Source organism: Ciconia boyciana, chromosome 4, assembly GCF_034638445.1.
Source record: "Ciconia boyciana chromosome 4, ASM3463844v1, whole genome shotgun sequence".
In the NCBI taxonomy this organism is placed as follows: Eukaryota; Metazoa; Chordata; class Aves; order Ciconiiformes; family Ciconiidae; genus Ciconia; species Ciconia boyciana.
In genome coordinates, this window is record NC_132937.1 from 80,127,056 (window position 1) to 80,147,187 (window position 20,132).

Genomic DNA, 20,132 nt, shown 5'->3' on the forward strand with positions numbered 1-20,132 from the left:
GGGTGAGGGTTCCAGTAAACACGCAGAGAAAGGGGATACATCCCACGTTTCCCTTCCTTTCCGTACTTGGCTGCACGCAGGCGCATAGAACTTTCTGTCGGGGTGAGCGGCGTTTCTAGCCTGTCTCTCCTACGCCTGACAGTACATTACTCTCCACAGTCGAGCCGGGCCACCCCTCCGGCAGCACCTCGAGCGCTGCTTCGGGCTCTCACCGCCCGGCGACTTTGCGCTGTCAGCGCAACGCAGCCCATCCCACGCCGTCCACCTCCAGGCCTCCGCGCGGGCAAAGGACCCCGGCGCCGCAGCCCAGGCCCGCCGGCAGCAGGCGGCCGCCGATGCGGCGGGAGCCCGGTAGCAGCCGCCCCGCCCGTCGCCGGGCCCGCCCCCGCGGCCCGCCCCCCGCGGCAGGTGTGCGCCACGGGGAGGGGGGGGGGCGGAGGCCTCCCGCCATCGCGCATGCGCGCCGCCGCTGCGGCCGGGATTTTGTCGGCTGCGCCTGCGTCTGCTGCTCTCCCCTCGGGCAAGATGGCGGCGGGGGGATCAGTGCGGGGAAGCGAGTGAGGGGGCGGCTGGGGAGCCAGGCTGGCGGGGAGAGGGCCCCGGCGCCGCGGCTGAGGTGCGCCTGAGGGAGGCGGCTGCCGGGCAGGGGCTGGGCCCGCGCAGGAGCTGGGGAGGAGGCCGGGGCTGCCCCGGAGCCCGACGCGGGCATGAGGAGCTGGGGACACGGGGCAGGGACCGGCCCTCGCCGGTGAGGAGGGGGAGCGGCTGCCCCGTATGCGCGCCCGCCGGCTGCCCCTGCACGCCGCCCCGGGGAGGAGGCGCAGCTCTCGGCTCCGCGGGCCCGCGCCGCTGGCGGCAGTGGCGGGAGGCGTCGGAGGAGTCGCGGCGGCGCTGCTGGGCGGGGAGAGCAAGGCAGGCAGGTGAGTGCCCGTCGGCCGGAGCGCCGGCCCCGGTGGACACTGCCCGCTTCACCGGGCCCTTCGCCCCCACTTTCTCGGGCAGCACCCGCTAGCGGCAGCCCCGGGCGGCTTTGAACCAGGCATCCGTCTGGCTAAGGCTGGTGTGCACGTCTCCCTGGAGGCGCCCGCTCCTGCCCCTCCGCCCCCGCGGCCCTGCCGCCGGGCGACGGGGTCGCCGCGCCGGGACGGGGCTCAGTCCCGTAGGTGCCGCCTCCCACGGGGAAGGAGCCTGATCTAGTGGGTGTTACTCAAAGCCAGTCGTGGCTTTTTTTTGTATAATGCGATTTGACTTCATTCAGTGGTTTGGTTCTTCAGAATCTGCCCGGAAGTATTCAGATATTCGACTGATACCACTGGAATATGAATATGAATATACCACTGGAATATGAAGGCAATAGGGTCAAGGCCCAGCGACTAGGTCTTAGGAAGAGCTCAGCTGCTGTCTTCTATGAAAAGATATTGGAAGTCCTTGACAAGCAGAAACCTTCCTCTGACTGTTAGATGAGTCTTTTAACTTCACAACTCAGTATTAGTAGGGCTTATTTTTTCTATTATGTGTCCTCTCTGACCTATTGTAATGAGTGGTGGATCAGTACAGGTGTCTGTGACTACAGACTCAGTTTCTGAAGTCATTCTAGCCTCAGCGGCCATTCAGAAGTGATTGAATGTAAAGTAAAATAGTTCAGATTTCTGTAAATGTCATCTTCATTGTGTAACTGCAGAGTAACGGAGAAGTGAAGATGCGAGTGTCCTAAACTATATAACTGACTTGTTTGTTGTTGCCGCCCCCCCCCCCCCCCCCCCCCGCCAACTATAAACAATGTGATGGTAGTGGCCTGTAAAACTGGGAAGACAAGCCTTTTGGTAAAGCTGGCATAGAAACTTTTAACGGTCTGAAAAATAAAATAAGGTTCTGCAGAAGCTGTTTTCATGTACTTGCTTCTAGCAACTACTGATTGAGCGAGAGGAGATTTTTGTATTATAGCAGTGGTGAAGCACAGATTTGAAAGCTTTGCTTTAGGAGTACTGCTAACATTTTGGTAAGTTAGGGCTATGGCAAGAGTTAAGTAAGATTAGGTCACTAATTGAAATGTAGAGAAACTGAACCTTTTTCCTATTCAGGTGCTGTAATCTTATATTTTTAAACTGGGTTTGAAAAAAAATTGTATGTCACATGGGTTCATCATCCAATCCTAAACACTAAAGAAATATTACTCTTAAAGTGAATGTCATGAGATCATTGTTATGTTTCAGCTTCAACTTCCTTGATGTGTTTTTTCTCCTTTAGTTATGGTGAAGACTATTTATAGAATAGTTCTGCCCAGTGAGGAAGACCTTGCAAGTACTTGCTCTCCTTGGATGCTTTAAATTAAAAAAACCAAAAATATTTGGTAAAAGGTATTTATGCTTAGTGGTATAAAGGAAAAAAACCCCAAACTGGGATACAGTTGATGAAATGTTTTTTAATTTCTAAATAACGCAATAGGAAACACTGTGGGGCATAAGAACATGTCTTAGTGTGTCTTATTTCCGTGCAATGAAATACATGCTCAAGTATATCAACTTTTGATACCTAGGCATCTGTTGCACAATGTTCATTGAGTAACTGATATCACAACTACAGTTTCTTTAGAATGTCTAACGAGTACCATCAACAATCTGCTGTGCTGTTGTATGCAGAAAGTCTCCAGTACTCTCTTTTGGTCTGTATTGGTGCTAAACTAATAGCTGTTGACCCCAGCATTTTGTATTTACAGTACCTTATGTAAGCTTTCAAAAATATATATGTATTTTTGTGTGTATATATATTTACTTTCAATAAAGACTTCTAGATTATTTCTAGAATCTTTTACTTAGATAATCTCTAGAGTAAGGGAGTTATATCCCTCTCTGATTGTATTTAAATAGCATAGTTAACAATAAAACTTCCTTAATCCCGTAATGATCAAGAAAGAAAATTTTGATTTGGCTAACTTTATTTTGACTAGACTCTGAAAATTCTTTCTTTGACTAAAATCAAAATAATTTGGATTCTTTTATAGTAGTTAATTGTTCTTGTTGGTTTCAAGCAGCTCAACAATAAACAGAACTATTCACACAGGTGTTACCTGTATACTTTTGGAAATATTTTATGGTAGCAAGTTCTGAAATGCCATGAGTGGCAAGTGAAAGCATAGCACTGATTTAGGATAATGTGCCTCTTGTTTCCACTTTAAAACTGTGCTGTAGAAGTTGTTTCATAGCATTATATAGTAGAAATCCATTAATTCTGTGATCTTCTCTCACACTGTCTGGAACTCAGTGTAAGAATCCTTTTTTATTGTGGTTGTCCTCGTATTGTCCTTTGAGTTGTCTCGATTTAATTTGGACAGTAGAAAGCAATGCGTCTTTTCCTTTCCTTTGTATCAAGTTACCATGTTTTCACAGTATGATCTTTAGTAACTCATATGATAGTGATGGAATAAGCAGTAGTTTAATGGACTGAAATTATGTAGGTAACCAGCTTGGTGAATAAAACATACACTGCTAACTTTTCATGTTTTAATGGGAATATCAATATTATGAATGTTGAAAGAAAAAAAATGTGTCAAGATTATTTTATGAGCTTAGCTTTCAATGAAGTCTCTGTTGTAAGTTTAAAATTGCAATATGACTGTACTAAATTAATGTATATGGTCTCAGCTGGGAAATGGAATCCAGTAGTTGTAACTGATCTTTAAATGGATCTTCCAGTTGTTTGCTGTTCAAGTTCATAATTATTTTCATCATCCATTTATTACCAGTATTAGCAAAGCAAAACCACTTTTACTGTGTAGTCTTAGCTTTGACTCCTATGGGTTTACATACCCAACTTCTAATGTTTTGGTATTTAATTCCCCACACTGTTGTGATTTTGATCCTAATTGACTGGAATTATGACTACAGGTTTGACTGTTAAAATAACTTGTGATAGTGATTTCAATGGCAAGTCATGCTGTGCTGTTGTAGAACTTGGGTTGTTGGGTCATTGCCATTCAGTTTTAGTTGAAAGTTTGCATCCTGTTGCATCAGTTGTAGCTGGATGATAAAGCTACTAGGCAGTAAGCATTTGCTCAAAATATCAGAGGTCTGTATTCAGCAGGGATGGTATGTTTGAGTGAACATTATGGGTAGTGGGTAGTTGGCAAAAATGTTAATAAGAATAATACTACTTTGGTTTTGTTATCTCCACGTGCTACTATAACAGTACTTCTGATACTGCTTGCTGGTCATGGTCACAAGGCTAGTATATGCTGATATGAATTGACTGCCAAAGATTAATTGGGTTCCATGAGTGTGTGTGTTTGTGTCTTTATTAGAGGTTATTTGCTTTAATGTTAGTCATCACTAGTGGAAATGAGGAATTTTAAAAACATGAATGCTTTTTGAGATCAGATAATTAATTTTGCCATTACTTCCATGTGGATTTTCAGAAAGTGAGAAATAAGAGTAGACAATAATATATTTTGAATTTATAAATACACTTGTATTAGAGCACAAGTAGTTTGATTTCTCTGTGGAAATGGTAAACTAAAATGAAGTTTGAGGATCAATAGCATTTTGAGGTGTCTTTCATAAGCATAGTGTTATTCTTCAGGGGTGCATTTTAACCACAAATTGATAGAATATTAGTCTCTAATGGAAGAAAAGACCTTACTCATGTAGGCTTTATAGTTCAAAATAAAAAGAATTCAGGCTTGTGTGAAATAATATAATGATGCCTCTCAATGCTGTGATTTTTTTCAAGATACAAGCTTTTTATTTTTATTCTGTAATAGAATTCTGGTGACGCAGTAAGGCATCACTTAAGGCTTAGTTTTTCACATATAGATTAAGTTCTTTGAGTGAAAATTGCGTATTTTTTCTGGAAATGAGATATCAATAAAAAGCCTTCTTATTTGTGCAGTTAACAGTATGAGTGTTGGTTGCTTTAAATAAATTCTGAAAGGTGCTGAGTTTCACAGAACTGAATTTGGCTGTTAGTAGATTGGCCTTTTTGTAGTAACTGGCATGTGGAGGGAACTGGAAGGAAACTAGGACTTCTCATTGTTGTGTGACAAGAGTGCAAAGAAATCATGAAAGCATAAATTGTGTGAGCTAGCTCTCCCTTTATTAATGGAAAAAGGTTCTCAGGATCACATGAGCTTTTTCTCCTCTCTGAAACCCCTGCTATGGAGATCTCACATTGCTGCTGTTCTTCCATTTAAAGGGCTTCAGCTAAGAATCTCTTTAGAACTAAACAATAATTTTTCTTATATAATAGTGTTAAAAATTCCAATTTAACACACATTTTATACAGAAATTTAGTTCCATTACTCAAACATGCCTACTTTGTGTCATTGTTCTTTCACTTTAAGCTAATTGAGTCATATATTGCGTTTTATGTCTTGGTTGTGCTTTGCAGCTATTTCTTGGGAGTAAGATTTCCACTTTTTTTACATACTATAAATTGAAATTCAGTTGATCAATGAGAAGCATTTCCCTCAAGCCCCCTCTGGCTTGTTTTGTTACAGGCTCTACTGGAGTTTGCATTTGGATTGCAAACTCCCTGTTTAGGTAGTGGTGTGACTTCTGTCTAATAAAATTATTCGAAAGCCTGAGTAAGCATGTCAGGATAGAACTTAACAACTGTCACTGTATATGGTGAAGTGGATTCCTGCTCCGTATTTTGGTTTGTCTCCCAATATGTGATTTGTTTGTTTGGTTGTGTGGGGTTTGGTTTTGTTTTGTTTTTGTGTGTGTGGTGTTTTATAGGAGTGTTTTTCTTAACTGATATTTGGGAATATGGAAAGGTAAGTATTAGTGTGAATAAAAATAGGACATAGAGGCTCTGGCTATATAAACAAGAAATGAGGTTCAAACATGGTGGTGAAAATCAAAAGTACTATAATATTAAATGTATCACTATAGCTTTAGAGGAAATGACCCATCCGATTGTCTTTGCAAGATTTTTTTTTTGGACAAAAGTCCTGTGAACATCTTTGGTCACAGACTTTATATTCAGGTATATATAGCAGAACAGATCTGAATCCATGTTGCTACTTGTGTAGGATTCTCCACATCCTTGGAGAAACAGAGTAATCTTCAGAGTGATAGGAGGAAAGCATTACTACATCAGAATTATTACAAGGAATCTGTCCAACCTAGTAGTTTTATGTAATGTGGCTTTGTGTTGTAATTATTTCCTAGAAATTGAGGGGTGTTAATAAAAACAAAAGAAATATGGCATGTAGTGTGCAGAGACTTTTGTTGCAAAGAGTGTTTCTTGTTTTGTGTTTTTATAATTAATAGTTTTTCATAACTAGTTTTTGTAATAAATTTGTAGCCTTTGGTGCTAGGATAGAGTTGATAGAGTTTTTTCTTCTCTACAATTCAATAATTATAACGATGGTTCTCCTGTTTGTTAGCGGTAGCTGCTACTGCATGGTGGGTGTAAAGTTCTTGCTTACAATATCTTATCTTGCAGCTGATCTCTGGCAAATCAATTTCTAAGAACAGGCTTGTGGAGTTTGATGTGAGTAATGTTGCTTTTCATGCCACTTGTGCTTGGATTTGGAGGAGAGTATAAGAAAAGATGTTGGTGGTAGAAGAGTAGTTACATGTAATTAAGAGAAACAAAGGAGTGTGCTGCAGAGCAAGTTAAAATTGAGGTGAGTATATAGCTGTACCTATATTTCAGTGCTTTTGTTTGGGGGAGGAGCAGAGGAAAGTTTAGTTACTCCTTGCAGCATAGACCTGAAGATCAAACTTACACAGTCCATTAAGAAGTAGTATATGCTGTTATGAGAGGACTACATATTGAAGTGGCTCTTTTCACATGCATGTGGGTTCTTTGTTAAGGAACAGGATGGTCTTTTTTCATAGATTGTATGTACTATTTTTTATGTACAAACTACTTACATGCTAAACATACATTCTAGGAAGTCCTACTGTGTAGTTAACATTAATGTACCTTTCTTTGGGTATGTCTGAGAGTATACGAAGGATGTATTGGGAAATAAATTTACCATGTTGATACCTACTTATTGGCATAGGAATTTGGTAGTTCAGAGATTACACTCTTTCAGTTCCTAATTTTTTTAGCAGTGTTGTTTCAGACATGGTAATGGTACTTCCTGGAATGTACTAACTCTAGGAATTAGGCTTTTCATGGGGCTGTAGTATAAGAATTTGAGCAGATATGTTCATGTTGTACAAGAAGCAGTCATACTACTTGTTATCCTAATAGATGCTTTAATGGTCAAGGCTTCTTCTAATAGTGTGTTATAAAAGCTTTTATTTTTATTTGAATGATAGTGGAAACATTAAAACATTCAATTATCATTGATAATTTAAACATTTAAAATGTTTCTATATTTTTGAAACAATTCTGGAGTAAAAAATGCCTAATTTATCTTTGATTTATTTTAATAATGCAATCCATTCCTTACTGGCTTGAACCAGAACTTGATCTTCAGAACTTGATCTGAAAAGAGAATACTGGAAAGTGCAACAGGTTTTTTTAACTGCAGCAGTGTTAATTGTCACTTCAATCAGCAACAGTTACCTCCATTGTTTTGTGCATGTATAACATCCTTTGGAATAGGTTAAGATTAATCAAACTGTGAAACAAGACATTCCTTTTGAAAATGGAGCAAAATAGTTTGATCAAACAAGTTCATAATCTTACTAAGTTGTATTTTGTGTGTACAGTATCTGAATAAAAATACTGAGTTCCTCAGTTGTTCCTCTTGGAGGCAGGTCATAGTAGCGCTGTTTTTCTAGATTTAAATTCAGATGTCAGTCTTGCAAAGAACTTCCACTTTGCCTCAAGGTGCTGACATCTTAGTGTAATACTGCTACTGTCTATTTGTCTTGGTTTGTGCTACTCAGATTAAATATATTTTTTTCTGTGGTTACTTGTTTTCAAAATGCCATCCTAATATCGGATGCATTTTGAAAATATAATTGAAAATATTTTTTTGTAAAGTCTTTTGGTACTCATATTGGTCTTGGTGGTTGGTCACGTTGGTCTTCACTATTCAGTAAAAATTAAATGCAGATCAGTTAAACTCTGGAATTCTAGAAGCTTGTTCTTAAGACCAGCAATTTAGCATGCCTTAATTTGTGAACTTTTTCATGCAATTAAATGCTGACTTCTAGTTCCCAAAGCTTTGAAACATTGTCAGAAGTCTGCTTAATGCCTTGTAAGGGCCTAAGGAAGAGGGTGACCTTCACCCTACTCTTGCCTACTTGGTAAAAAATACCTTTCCTGTAGCTAATCTAGTGTCTGGTTTGAAATTTTAGTATCATGTTGCAACCTGCTTATTTCAGTGAAAATGCTGGCCGGTTTATCATTTTGCTGTTCAGTAAAAGCTTCAAATAGGTAGGTAGGCACTTCATTTTCATGTCAAAGAGAAGTCGGCTTCTGTTCTGAAAGAGAAGTTCGTATTTTATCAGTCCTTCTCTACTGTCCTTCCAGTGTCCATAATGCTTGCCCCAAGGAAGGACTGTGTCTTCTTCCTGTTTAGGAGTTCGAGTAGAAAATTCCCGTTAATAATGTGCAAAGCATATAGGTCATAAGGCTGAGTAGCCGTGGTTCTTTTACTAAAGTAGAAGGGATATAAGACTGAAGTTGTTTTGAACCCAGAACTTTTTGTTTGTTTGGGCTTGTTTTTTTGGTGGGTTTTGTTGGTTGTTCTTTAAGAATTCAGCTGTGCAGGGTTTTTTTTGGGGGGAGAGGAGATTTAAGTATTTGAATTAGATATTCCACAAAGGAAACACTGTACATGCCTTGAATAATGGGATTTCTGGAGTTAAATGCCTGCCTTGTCTCGCTGAGATTGTTTGCAACTTCTGTATTTTCTGCTCAGAAAGATCTACATTCAGGATATCAAAGCTGTTTCCCACAGAACTTGCAATCCAAGGGGTCATGTAAAGTCTCCTTGATTACTCTTTATTAGTCATTAAAGGCTTGGATATGGAATGAAGTTTGGGTAAAATTATTGGCTGTCAGCGGGTGCTATACACCAGGATCTAGACCAACCAAAAAAATGCCGATTGTATTAGAGTTTACTTACTTTTGGCATCAAAAGCCTCCTTGTCAGCGGTTTTGGAGTAAAAGCTTTGGTGCCAGTAACCTTGACACTATAATTGGGACCTATCTCTGCCAAGAAGACAGCGTCAGCAGGCAACCCTGAGATACCTGAGTTTCTGAGGTTAGCAGAGTCTAATATGACCATATTCCTTCCACATTGTTGCTTTTTAACACAAAGCTAAATTGATTTTTTTATAATACAATGTAACAATTTTGTTTGCAGACTTTATCAATACCAGATTTAAGCACAACTCTGAATACTTCCCAATTCCCTTATATATCTATTTCTTTAATCTTTCTCGGTACCAGTCTTCTTCCTCCCCTCTATTTCAGCAGAATGGCTCTATTGGGATTTTGTTCCCTGGTATTCAAATTGTTCAACTACAAGCCTTTCATTGTATAGGACTCTAATTTTAGCCCAGTCTAGTGGAGTGGTGACTCAAACTTGTATAAAATTTGTATTTCCACAAGAGCAGGCAAAAACCCCACAGAGTTCCCGCCATTTGCTGTAGCGTTTTTCTACACTTTGGATTTTGTTGTTATTTCAGAGGAAACCACAGATCTAAGTTAGAAATACAAGCTGAAAAAGGGCATTAGCTAATGTGATTTTTCTTCTTTGGTTCCAAATATAGCTTATTTGTTTATATGTAGTTATGTATGTTCGTGACTTTTTAAAAATTCTGTATAGACTTAGGGTAGAAATGTCAACATAGAATAATGGTACTTAATTCACATATGCAAGTCTCTAAATATGGTTCAGAATGAGCTCCAGAAAGGTTTAAGATCAGGACTCAGCTTGGAATCAATAAAACAGTTTTAATTCGATCAGATTTTTTTTTCTCCCCTCACTTGGATGTCGTCATCATTACATCCAGGCTACCAGGAAGCACAGAGTATTCCTGAGTACCAGTTGATACACGAATGTGGTTGTTATATTTTTGTCTTAAAATATCCTTGCTAGTGTGATGTGTGTACACTGTTAATCTGTGTCCTTGCATTTAGTTAGACTCACTCCACTGTTGTGTTAATGCGTGCCAGTGCAATCAAGTATCCAGAATATTATGAGACTTCTTGTTAGTTAATATAAGACTAATGGGATGTTTGAATTGGCATGGAATTAGGTCTCTGACAAAAGGTTTAGATGCCAGTCCAAGTGATGGCTTGCTAATTAAATGTCTAAATGTCATTGTTAAGACCTTGAGAACTAGACTTGATTCATAAAGCTTTTTCCAAAAAATGTTTCAAGTGCTGGAAGCTGAAAAGAATGAATTGAATGGAGAAAGAGAGCTTGTCTTCCTCTAAAACCAGTGGATTTGTGTATTGCTTTATCTGCATGAAAAAGTAGTTGTCTGTGCATGACTGTCTTTATACTGTTCCAAATCTCTCTCTCAATTTCACTTGTGAGCAAGATGTCCCGATCTCTTTTTTTTTACAAATGAAATAGTGCCTTGAATGTTGTAAAGGTACTGAAGAGTCCATGTGACAGTCTAGTATGCGTGCAGCAAGGAAGACCTGAAACTAGGTGTAACGACAAAGCCTGGTTGTAATTCACTGTTTTATATTTTAGAAGTCTCATGTGTTTTAGAACGTTTTAACTTGTTCAGAGAATAATGGGAAAAAGTCTGCCTTCAACATACTGGGGTTACCATGGCTAAGTTTTACATTTGCTCTCTGCCAATATATTAATTCTTGCCTTTAAAGTCAACTGCTCTGAATATAGGTAGCATAGGAACATAGGAATTTACTTCCTCAATCAGTGTTTATTGCTTGACAATTTTCTGACTTGTGACTTGTAAGTGATGGAGTTCTTTACAATGCAAAGTAATTGGTCGTGTAGGCAGTTTGCCATGTAGTTTGCTGTTTGAAGCTGAAGTTTGCTGAAAATTGTCTATGTATTAAATTCATGTTCTTTCAAGTTTATTGCACCATTTGTAAATGTGGATGGATAGTGCTTTTCATCATTCTTGCCTCTGTTCTGCATTTCCCAAGTTATGTAATTATATTGCAGGAGTCCCTAGAAGCCCTGTAAGCATCAGAATTGCTTGGTGTTGGGCAAACCTCAAATCTGTAAAAAGACATGATTCCTGTACTGAAGCAATTACACTGCCCATAGCCTGCAGTGTAGAATGTTACCAGGCATTTGAACTGGGGAGTAAGGTTTTCATGAGGCTCACTTCTAGCATTTGCCAGCATTTACTCTTTGGGAGAGGAAAGGTGATAAACAGTAAATAAAAGAACATCAGGAAAGTATCAGCCAGGTGTAGACTAGAAAGCCCCTGCGCTTGTAGCTCACTTGTCTTTCAGTGAAGTCATGCTATACAGCCTTTCATGGAAGTGCTTGGACTTGATGGAATGGCCATGCTCTGTCACATGACTGAAGCATAGGCGTACCCCTCTGTGTGATGGGTACACATCTGGGCACACAAGAACAGTTCCAGTCAAGTCAGTCATCCAGATGACTTTAGTCACACATGTGTTTGATCACATGATGAATGAGTGCCACGATGTGAATGTCGCATGAAATTTCCAAGTGATAAGACATGTCTGGTCACAAGATAGGGCAAAAAATTCAGGGAAAGCAGAAAAAGTAAGAAGTGAGACTGGGGAACAATTAGTCCATAATCTCAACTAAGAAAATTTCAATTACTGCCAATTGTGTTTCTGGAGGACTGTGCTTTTCTGTTCATGTGACAGAAGGGATTTTGCCAATGATGTGGGATCTCTTCCATTGTTTCTTCCTTGTCAGAAGAAGTAATACCTACTGTGAAGATTACTTTCTTTCTCTTGCTGCCTGGGGTAATTAGCTTGCAAAATTAACCCCTTCAATGTTGTGGGAAATGCTTAAAATTCTTGGGATCTCAGCTTATCTTGATTTGCAGGCAGTAAGTTTGCCTGCAAGACTACTTTATTTGGAATTTTTGTTTGTGTAGAAACAATACCTTGTCTGCTACAGTTTACTCAGGATTGCTCAGTGCCAGGCAAACTCTGAACTTGGAACAGTTTGAGTTTTAACATTAAAACAATACAAATTATTTCTAGTAAGGGATTCAGTACTTTATTAAAAATATAAACAGTTATAAAAGAGTAATGGATCAATAAAATGCAAATCCATGCTGAGGAGGAAGATCTGTGTCAAATATGGTTTTCCCTGAATCTCAGCTAGTTAGTGCTGGTGTTCTAGCTGACTTGCCTTGGGGATCTTTGAAAATACATCTTTTCATTTAAGATTGAAGTATTGGGGTTATGTGTTAGGAGGAAAAAAAAGGAAAGTGTTCTTCTACTACCCTTAGCAATGGAGAGCTTTTCTGATTATGGTTGTGATTATTTAAAATTTTCCCTTCCCATGTCCATAGGGATTGGAGTCTGAGATGCAAAATGTAATCAGTAAGATGTTTTTCCTCTCAGTGATAGTATTTTAAATTGTACCTCTAGCCTGAGTGTTTCAAAAGAGTTGCAATGTTATACACTTTAATACAGTTCTAAGATTTAATGCTTGCAATTTAGGTATTTTGATTGTGTAAGTTGACTAGCTGGTGGTCCTGGATCCAGGCTGGGGAAAGGAATCTGGCAGTCAAATATGCACTCTATCTAGATAAAGGAATTTGAAAACATTGCTGGTTTCTCAGTTTTGACAAACTTAAGTGCATTTTTCTGCTCTGTTACTCCACTGATGCTTTACTTGTTCTGGGCATGGCTATCAGCCGTGTTCTTCTTCAATTGCTTTTTCCCAGTACTTTTCTGAAGTAACTTTGGTAGTGGTAAATTTTTAGTAGTAGCTGTGTCAGATGCTGGTTTTGTTACTTTGAAGTTGCATGTTGATTTCCAAGATGAAGAATGGGCCAAAGGAAGGCCAGTTTTGTGTGACTCCTAAAAGTCTGGATCATTGAGCACTGTTGCTACATGTATAGAGCTTGGTACTGGAAGCAGCTTGCCTGGAGATGCAATGAATATTTCAATTTTGCATTATTTTTCTACTGAGCAGGTAGATCAATTTCAAAAAGTATTCATGCGGCTTGAATACTGGACAGAGCAAACTGAGCCACCCACCCCTAGCTTATACTTGAATTTTTGTTCCTTACTGACTATTCAGTAAGCTGAACCTTCATTATTAGGAGAAAATATCCTAAGATGATATAGACTCGTCAGACTTTTATAAAAACAACCCCCCCAGTGGAAGCAAAAAGTCTTTTTTCAACCTCACTAATGTTACAGAAATCAAGATTTGAAGATGCCGTTCATTCAGAACCCCAAAAGAAAAACATAACTCCTAGCACCCATCCCACCAACACCATAAAACCCCATATTTTGAAATGAGGCTGTGGATTTTTAACTTTCAGTAAACACACTAAACTGTGTGCCAAAGAGAAGGAAAAAAAAATTAGTATCCCACCAATGCGTAGAGGCTTGTGTAAGCGCAAATTCCCTAAGGGAGTGAGACCCACATCATCCAAAGAAGCATTTTTATGGTGAATAAATAAGCTGAAGAGAGCAAGAACGTTTCCAAAACAAAAGATAACCCAAAAATCTCACATAAATCATGAGGCTTGATGATTAATATGGCTGTGAGCAGGAAAACTGTGTTGTGGCCAGGTGTCTGGGGGGGTTGTGCTACCTGGGAGCACAAGTCCATTCTGCAGGAGTACTGCCTCCCACAGCAGCTCATCTCTGCATACACAGAAATCAGTTAATCGTGAAGTTCTGTATTGGTCCTGAAAAAGAGCTGGAGGACTTTATTTCCTAACCTTAACAAGCAATCAGCTAAATCTCAGTAGTGTGAGACTCGATTGTAATTGTGGCAACACATTATGAGTGTAGGCATATTGCGAGGAATTAAATTCTTGCAGGATTAAATGAATTGTGAACTTTCATGCGTTTCAAGCCCAGAATGGATCCCAGCACTGTTAAGTATGACCTTGATACTAGAAGCTGCAGAACACTAAAAGTGAATATTTCTTAAAGAAATATCTTGTCTCACCTTGTGGGCTCAGTTCCTACTGAGCTTCTGTGATTTGATTAGCCACACCAATGTTAGGAAATTCTATTCCAGTTTGTCTAATTTCCAGCTGATGGATCTCTTTAAACTTGTGACAAACTCAGAAATATTTTCAATATACAGTAATAAAAAACTTTTTGCTAAGTAATAAAACCTACTTTTTGCTAAACCAGCTAAGTTGTAGTCCTTAAACCATACAGCCTAAATCTTCCTGAACAAACTGACCTGTTTTTTGTGGCCCTTCTTTGAACTCCTTAATTATTATTGTTATGTACTGAAATGTGGAACTTTTTAGATTTTTAAGGAAGATATATGTATCCTCAGATTCCTTTTTAACTCTTCATCTTGTAAAGGACAGATTTTCTAGATTGATTTGATACAGTTGTCGTGTCCTAGCTAAAAGCCTCTGAGGCTCAGGCCTTAATTTAAGTGTTTAAAAGGTTATAATTATGGTGAGAGAACTCACAGCCATGACTTAGCGAGATCTTTGTGTTTCTAGACCTTGTCACAGCCTTTCTTAATGCAGTGGGCTTTGAGAAACTTGCCTATAGCGGGAACTTTTTTTTAAGTGGACTTGGAGAATGGTCGTGGTTAGCATACCTTTCTGTAAAAGGTCTTTGCTTACAGGATTCCAGAAAAATTGACCTTCCTTCTTTTTCAATATCCTCGGCAAAAAACATGTTGATGACCTTTAGCTAAATAGATTTTTTTAACTGATTTATTACTGCTAAAATGTCAGAATGCTTACAAGAAATCAACTCTTGCATCAAGAGCATCTGGTTCAAACCAAACAAAGGGAAGACTAAAAGGAACATTGTGAAGAAAAAGGTAAATATGCCACTGAAGTGACAGAGCTTCCATTTGTCAGTGGTGTGGAGTTCTGGGATGCTCCTGGGCTCACTATAAAGCTTATATAGCCGTGTAGCATCCATTTTTTCTTTTAGCAGTGACCTCTGTCAACCACAGTCTAACAAGAAACTGAATCTCATCATCCATTTACATGTGCAGTCATCCATTTGTCATGTACAGATGTGAATACTGCAGCTTCTTATGGCTGATGCTAAATATTAAGAATAAGCAAAATAGGGCTTTGTCTTGTAACTCAGGCCACTGTAAGTATTCTAGGTCTGTGCTCAGTTTCTTCTACTGGGTCTGACCCTTAATCAGTCTCTGAGCAGCTGGTGGATATGCAGCCCTGGGTAAAAACGTACATCAGAGCTAAGAACTGTGTGACAGCTACGGACAAAGTATTCTAAGACGAAGTGCTTTGATTACAAAAGATAGCTCTAGTGGAGACCAGGCAGATCCAGAGCCTGGCACTCTCTGAGAAGCATTGGAAAACATCAAATTCTTGATCTTTCTCTAAACATTTAGTATTTTTCTACTCTATGGCCCAGATGGTGAAAAGAGGAGAAATCTGTATTAATAAACAAAGCCCTCTAGGAAGAGCTTTTCCTCTGAAAAAATCTCCCCAGAGAATCCCTGAGGTACGCTAGACAAGGGCTTTTATATGGAGGATGTTCAGCGCTGCAGATGTTCAGCCTTCAATACAGTTAACGGATTACTGAAACGGAATTAAAGACGGGTTAGAAGGTGCGATTACACATTTCTAAAAGTGCTGAATAAGCCTTTAGTTTGCTGTAGGTTTGGAATGAATGGGTAGGCACATGCATGCATCAGTGGAGTAAACAAAACTACACTTGAAAGTCAACTCTTTAGTTTAGCTGGTTAATGTGAACTCACTTTTTGCATATTACCAACAAATGACAAGTTTTTTACCCCACATCTTTAAAATCAGCTTTCCAAATTTCTGTAAAAGTGGATTGGATGAGCACTGTCCATTTCTCTTTTCTGCCTTTTTAGGTGTTTATCCTCCTTTTACATTACCTTGCAACAGAGCTTTTTGGATGGGATTGTTTTTCCATTTTAAAAAACAGAAACCTGTGTGAAAATTAATGCGCAATGTTAATATTGGGTAAGATGAAGATATCTGCAGTTAGCTGGGGAAAGCAAGAGCTGGTGTAGGTATGTCTTGAACTTCTCTGCCTTTCATCTGAGGTACTGCACAACATTGCTCTGACTTTCTACTTCCTGATGTCCTACAGGTGAGGCCCAGATGAAGTAACAACTCTGATATTTGAATGGAAGTATTTCTGATGAAGACTTGTACTCTAAATTAAAGTCCATTAGAAATGAGGCCTAACAACTGTCATGCTTTGCCGTAGTATTAAGAGGAGGTGGAAAAGGAAGGTAAATAAAAGGAAGGCTGAAAATACAATGTGCAGCTGGTTAGAAGGGAAAGAAAACACAAGGCATGGCTGAAGTAAGAAGTGGTAATTACAGTACATGGATAACAGTAACCTACCTAACAAGCCTGAAGGAGCTGCAGCAGAGGAAAGAAAGTGATACAATACCAGGGTACTGTGATGTTCTTAATAAGAGGGTGAGGAAACCATAGTTAATGTGACACAAAGTTGTGTCAGGTGGGGTTTATTACATAGCTGAGATAGAAGAATGGGTAAATGGATGGTGACGTTTACTGGGTTAATGGTTTGCTATGCAAACTCTTTTCATTATTGTTATACTGCTTTTAGAACATGTGTGACTAATACTACAGATTGGGCCATGGCACCACCATACTACATCTAACAGATGTGACCAAGGAAGCAGTTCTTCTCCTTGAATGTTCACTTCTTTAAGCTGCAGTAAAAAACCTGCATGCAGATGGAAAAACTTAGTGAGAGGGAAGAAAGCATGAGTGGGAGATACCCCAGAGAGCACAGTACTTCTGGACAAAACTAAGGAATTGGCAAACAATAGAAAGCTTTAGATAGTAAAGGATGTAAAGAGCAGGTGATAGCTTTCTGTACATCTGACTTATTCATTAAATAATTAAACAGCATGCATTTTTCTGCTTTTCTCATTTACCTTATGTTACATGACTTTCTAGTAGTTAATTGACTCCTGTGAAAGACAGATCTTTTCATTGCTGGTGGAAGAATCTTCTCAAGTTCAGGAACTTGTAGCATAACCTCTGGAAAAAAAAAAGTGGAATTTTAGTACATTAGTATAATAGAAAATCTTAAAAGAACAACTTGGTTTCTGATTCTCTGTTCTCAGTACAGAAATTTCCTGTTTATTTTTGTAGGATTAGTGTCAGAAGAGTTGAGTGCATGTGTTCTGGATGATGCATTAGAAACAGTGACAGAGTTCTTTTCTCCATTCTTTCTGCATCTGCATGAGAAAGGTGGTCGTTTCATTTCCTGAGGATCAAGAAACTTCTTTTTCTGACGGTCTTTCTAATGCTTGTAGTTGGAGGCCATCTGTATGGGGAAATAATATGCAGCAGTTCTGAGAGAATCCTGATGGACAAAGTAGGAATACAGCTTTTCATGGTCAAAACACTGGGATAAACGCTTATGGGAGCAGGTTATGAGTATTCCTAATGTGTGCATATAGAAACTGTCACCGATCCTAGCCACATGGTAGGGACAAGGCTCAGACGGAAAATACACAGTCTGTGTGTGGTAGTGAGGAAGGTGAAAGCAACTTCACAATTTCCAAGGAAATGAGAAGCAGAGAGTATGTTCAGCTTCATCGATTTTTTTAAAATAAAGTTGAAAGGCAGGAGGTGATCTTTGGTTACAGCAGCTGCAAGTCCTGTGTTAAGATGAAATTTGCATCTATGTAAAACAGATGTGAAACGTTTTCAGTTTATTTTGTTAATAAATCTTTTCATACCACCTTTCTAAAAGATGCAGCCTGTCATAAGTCAATGTGTAAAACTTGTATTAGTAAGTGAAGTTCCGAAGGCAAGATCTCTTAAGTTGGCAACACTACGTTTCACACTTGCGAGTAATACCAATCATAGTGCCTGGCAACAGAGAGAGAGAATTTAACTCATTATCCAACCCACTCACTGTGCCCAGAGTCTCTGAGGTAGGTAGTACTGTGTGTGTACAATGACTAATAATGAAATATCAGTCACTTTTCACTATTTAATGTATTTAAAGCTTCTAGGGAGAAAGGTACTGCTGCAGAGGGTGAGGTTGTGAAGGCACAGAGTACTGTCCCATTTATGAGCCAGTTATCTAAAACCAGAAAACTTCTTGCATTTTCTGTTGTAATAGTCTTGATTTTTATGAAGCAAATATTTTAGGAAATGTCCTTTATGTTTTTTAAAATGTCAATCTTAATTCTCTGAGAGCTTCTATTTAGCACTGCTGAGTAGTGGGGGGAAACAGGGTTATGACAATTTTATTTGGTCTCAAACTGAATTTCTATAAATGCAGTAAGAAGTTGGGAAATACTTAGTGCATGGATTGCATCAAATATTCTATGAAAAGATTGCCAGTTCCTTTTCTGGAGCAAAATTCCCATTTGGCTCTTTGAGAATGCTGTGCTGAGCAGACTGCAGGGATCTTGTCCAAAATAATAGAAGTAATTGTATTTTGAATACTGAAACTGAGCTGATATTTTTCAATACTAAAATTTTGTGTCCCTGGGATTTGATAGCTTACATGCAGAGATTTAATTCTCTTAGTAGATTTTTAAAGAGGTTTTTTATGTAATATGGAGCAGGTATTGCTGGATCTGTCTTGGTAATGGTATCTTTCAAAGAATGAAAAAGCTGTGTTGTTCTTTCTGCCAGAGAAAATAACTAACCAAAAATAACTAAGTCTAAACAAGACTTTTCTCTGTACATTTCCTCCCTGTGTTTTATTTTTTCCTGAACTTTTTTTATTCAAATACTGTTTCTTTGGTAACAGTCCTATTAGCAGAATCCAGTACTGCACATAGAAAGCAGTTTTGAAAGAAAATAAGAGCATGTGTCACAATGTTTGGCTGTTTGTTTCACCTGTTTCACCTGTTTGGCTGTATATCAATGTTTTAACACCACTGGAATATACAGTATGAGAAAGGTCATCTTATTACTAATAACATGCTGTTTATTAAACTGAATATCACTTAATACTGGGTTTTCCTTCAGAGGCAAGTGCTTGTCACACACGAAACATAAGGTGCCATTTTTATGAAATCGTAACAGAATGGGCATTACTATGAGCAAGGAAGGGAAAGCTTTCTGCCTCCCACTCAGCTGTCACCTTGGCAGAATGTATTGGAGAATTTGTGCTGCTGCTTGTTCTATGAATAAATAGGGGACTTCAGGCTATAGAGCAGTGAATCTAACATCACTCATCAGCACTGAATTTACTGAAACTTACGCAGCTTGTGACTACCAGGCTCAGAAAGGACTAACCAGTACCAGGACTAACAAGAATCTTTTCATGGAGCGAGAACTATGGTTAGTTTTTCAGAGTTGCAGAAAATGCTGTATGATGTGTGTAAACAAATTGAATACATTATGTAGCCTTCGATCTTTGATATTCCCATTTTGGATTCTAGAAAGTCAAGTGTACTTCTCAAGCTTAGTTTTTAACTTAGAAGTATGCAGTTTAGCTTTATATAGGACTTCAGTTTCTCTGGCATTTTCTTTGGCATTGGTTCTCTGGTATTGTCTTTGCACGTTTAAAAGTAGTCATTCCAGACTGTGTTGCACTTTCAGCTTCTGAAGATGATTTAAAACCATTACTGGACCAGCCTGATGGGTCTATAAGCCACAACTCATATTGCAACAACTTGCCAACTGATAACGTAAGTGTTGAGCTATTTCTATGCTTATTTGAGTATACACTTATGCTAATGTAAATAATTTCAGGATGGAGAGAGCTGCACAATAACAACTGGGACCATTTTGGTTTCCTTTTCTGAGGGGAGGAGCAGTGGCATATATAAGTAACATATAAAGTAAGATGGCTTTAGATCTAATGCATAGATAGGTTCTAAACCTTAAACCTCTTAAGAGTAATGTGATAATTAGTTACAGCTGAGGGAGTATGAACTCAGTCTCTGTAGTACATAAAAGTCTAAAATGAAATTGAGTGGATCAAAAACCAGAAGGATGTCAACTATTCCTATAATTAATAGAAGCTTTGTAGCAAAAAATCATATAGCCTGAAACACCCTTGAATACTGGCCCACATAACTTTTGTTTAAAATGGTTTACTGTAACTGCTTAAGTGAC

General features: G+C 39.0%; 1 protein-coding gene across 3 annotated transcripts in view; it reads left to right on the forward strand.

The window, feature by feature from the left end:
- The first annotated feature begins 577 nt into the window (after window positions 1-577).
- Window positions 578-20,132, forward strand: part of APC (APC regulator of WNT signaling pathway) — a 101,276-nt gene continuing 81,721 nt past the window's right edge. For 2 of the 3 annotated variants that reach the window (XM_072860302.1, XM_072860309.1), the window contains exons 1-2: window positions 578-920; window positions 19,614-19,702. The gene's annotated coding sequence lies outside the window, so the exon portion shown is untranslated. The remainder of the gene's footprint in view (window positions 921-19,613; window positions 19,703-20,132) is intronic. The other variant, XM_072860305.1, reaches the window with a different exon arrangement.